At 41.7% G+C, this 3,500-nt stretch overlaps 1 pseudogene; it reads right to left on the bottom strand.

Moving 5' to 3' along the window:
* Positions 1 to 1,674: 1,674 nt before the first annotated feature.
* Positions 1,675 to 3,022, bottom strand: LOC138144059 (regulation of nuclear pre-mRNA domain-containing protein 1A pseudogene; annotated as a pseudogene).
* Between the last annotated feature and the right edge of the window lie 478 nt (positions 3,023 to 3,500).

The following is a 3,500-nucleotide window of genomic DNA, read 5'->3' as shown; positions in this document are numbered from 1 at the left end:
TGTTTGTGGAACCGTCAGGAGGCAAGTGTCAATGGATCCAAAAGTACATGTTAGAGAATAAGGTGTAAGAAAACTGGGCAACGTTACAAAGGGTTTTAAATGTCAAAAAGATCATTTTACATGTGTTCCTAGAAGCATGGAATGCCACCAGTTTATTGAATAGGGAGTTTATGTGTTCAGACATGCATTTTAGGAAAATTACTTTACTGGTTAAATGGAGAATATATTGGAGTGAAGAAATTTTTGAGGCAGGTAACTACCCTAAGAGACTACTGCAGTAACCTAGGAATGTGGTGATACATCAGAGAGGTGGCAATGTCAGGATAGAAGGAGGCATATTCAAGAGACATTGCAAAGGTGAAATTGACAAGCCTTTGCAGCAGCTTAGAAATGGGGCATGAGAGAGAGTAGTCCAGGATAACTCCTAGGTTGTGAGCCTGAGGGACTTCGAGAATGGTGTTGCCTTCTATAGTAATAGGGAATGTAGGAGGGCACACATATATCTGGTTTAGGGGGGAAGATAATGAATTTTGCTTTGTATGAATTGAATTTAAGATGTCTATTGGACATCCAGTTCAATGTCTGAAAGGTGATTGGAGATCAGGAGACAGATTAGCTCAGAAAAAGTAGATCTGGGAATCATCAGCCTAAAAATGCTAACAAGTGAAGTAGAATAGAGAGAGAAAACAAGAGAAGGGGACCAAGAACAATATCCTGAGAGAAAGCCACAGTTAGAGAGTGTGATTTAGAGGAGGATCCAGCAAAAGAGAGAGAGAAGGAGCAGTCAGATGGGTAGGAGGAAAAACAAGAGAGAGTAGCATACCAAAACCCAGAGAGAAGATAGTATCTAGGAGGACCAAGTGATCAACAGTGTCAAAGGCCGCAGAGGGATCAAAGAGAATGAAGATTGAGAAAAAGCCATTGGACTTGGCAATTAAGAGATGATTTGTGTTTTGCATACTGAGTAACAAATTTTGACTTTGTAGTCCACTGTTTTCCATACCCATATATTCTGATTTTCCCCCTGTGTATTGAATATAATTTTGGCAATTTGTAAGATATAGGAAAATATCCTCCCTCCCCAAAAGGTAATGTGAAAGCTGGAATCCATCTAGAATATCAGAAGTTCTTAGTTTTTAGTTTTATCTTCCCTCTTCAGATAAGAGTGTAATTTAACTTTCATGAAAGAGTTAAAAACAAAACCTTTCTTACTTCATAGGTTTAATAGATGCCCAAAAGTGGACTGACTAAGCCACTTACCAAGACAAATAAAGGATGTATGTATGTATAGGAGGGTAGATGTGTGTATAAATATATATGTGAGTGTATATACATGTATACACAGAGGTAGGGTACAGGATGAGTTGAATATGAGGGAATGATATCTAAAAAATAAAATTATGAGGCAAGAGAGGTATGTATTGGGAGAAGGAGAAAAGAAGAGATAGAATAGGGTAAATTATCTCCTATAAAAGAGGCAAGAGAAAAACTGTTACAGTGGAGAGGAAGAACAGGAAGGTGAAAGGGAAAGGGTCACGCTTACTCTCATTGAATTTGGCTTAAGGAGGGAATAACATACCCACTCAAATGGGTATATTGCCCTACAGGAAAAGTAGGGGCAAGGGGATAAGAGAGGGGATGATAGAAGGGAGGGCAGATTGGGTGAGAGGGTAGTTAGAAACAAACACTTTTTTTTTTGAGTTTGATATTTATTTTTAGCAGGATGGGTGTGCTAATGGATGACGACATCATTAGAAGATACACCCTTGTCCAACACATCCAGCTTATGTTCTTTCTCTGCAAGGGCTTCTTTTTGACAACGAAAAAAATCTGATAACATTCGAGTTAGTTGCTTCCTATCATCTATTTCTGCTGCCAATCGACCATTGCAATCCACCAACAGCATGCATGCATCATCTACCATCTTGGAAAGCTGTTCTCCTGATTCTTTATCTGTTATTTTGTCAAGTAGAGATACATCTTGGACTTCAATAGGCAAAGAAGCTATTCTCTGATGAACTGCAGCATCACCAGAGGCTGCATTTTCAAGTTCTTGTACCATGTTTCCCCGATAATAAGACACTGTCTTATTATTTTTTTTGGACAGAAAAACACCAGAGGGCTTATTTTTCAGGGGAGGGCTTATTTTAATGAACATTGACAGCAATTTTAATAAACAGGTAAATGTGAACAAAAAAATGTACCTTTATTCAATAAGCAAATCACTGGGGAAGAACAGGATGATGCGCTCACTGCTGCAGCTCTGATTGGATGCAGCTCGGAGTGCAGCGAGCGTTTGGGGGTGGGGGGGGACGGTGCATACAGAGGGTACCATAATGTAGCAGTGTAGCGCAGGGGGTCACCTTCACTACAGTAGCAATCTCAATAGGGCTTATTTTTGGGGGAGGGCTTATTTTAGAGGAATCTTACACAGTAAGGGGAGGGCTTATTTTCAGGATAGGTCTTATTATGGGGAAACATGGTAAGGCTCTAATGAGATCTGTAGTCTGTGGAGGTTCACTTGGTGATTCTAGTGCTGAACAATTTTCATTCTCATCCACCTTTATCTGTTCATATGAATGCTTTCTAGACTTCTTATCACCATAGAGAGATCGCCTAAGTTGTTCTAACACATCATTTTCATAAACAGACCTTTCTTCCCAAATAGACAGCACTCTTCCAAGATGTTTTTTACAATTTTCATCAGTCTCACTGGAAACATGCTTAAAGGCTTCAACTATGACTGGTGCAAAATCTTTTGTGAATTCTGGCCCTTTTCTTTTGCTGTTCTGGATGACATCATTGGCAAGATAAAGAAATGTCAGTTTCCTGTTTGATTTGGCCTTGCGCAGCTCCCTCTCCTACACGGTGACGATGGGCCTCGAGTGCTTGCGGTGGTGGATCAGCCACAGAGAAAGCGTCTGCACGCTCTGATGTGAGTTGCTCAGCTCCGACAGCTTCTTCTCCAGAGCCGCCTCCGAGAAGGCGGACATCCCCTCAGCCCGGCGCCCCCGCCACCCAGCGTCCGGGCCCGACAAGCGCGGAGCCCGCGGAGAGGAGGGGATCGCCAGGGCTGGGCACCAGCGCGCCGCTGCCACAGTCCCATCCAATCCCACCACAGACGCAAGCAAGAGCAAGATGGCACCCCAACCAGCGGTGACATAGGCAGTCGGGTCGAAGCAAACACTTTTGAAAAGGGATGGGATCAAAGTAGAAAATAGAATAAGTGGGGAGTGGTATAGGATGGAGGAAATAGAGTTAAGTCTTTCACAATATAACTACTATGGAAACATTTTGTGTAACTACACATGTACAACCTATATTGAATTGCTTGTCTTCCCAGTGGGGGTGGGTGAGGAGGGAAGAAGGGAAAGAATCTGGAAATCAAGGTTTTAAAAACAAATGTTAAGAAAAAAATGTTTTTTAACTGCAACTGGAAAATAAGATATATAGAAACTGGGGTATAGAAATCCCTCTTGCCCTACTGGAAAGTTGGGTGG

The sequence above is a fragment of the Petaurus breviceps genome, unplaced genomic scaffold, assembly GCF_028583685.1.
Source record: "Petaurus breviceps papuanus isolate PSGF00001 unplaced genomic scaffold, PetGlider_PUasm1.0 90683, whole genome shotgun sequence".
Classification (NCBI taxonomy): Eukaryota; Metazoa; Chordata; class Mammalia; order Diprotodontia; family Petauridae; genus Petaurus; species Petaurus breviceps.
This window is presented reverse-complemented; position numbering and strand designations above follow the sequence as displayed.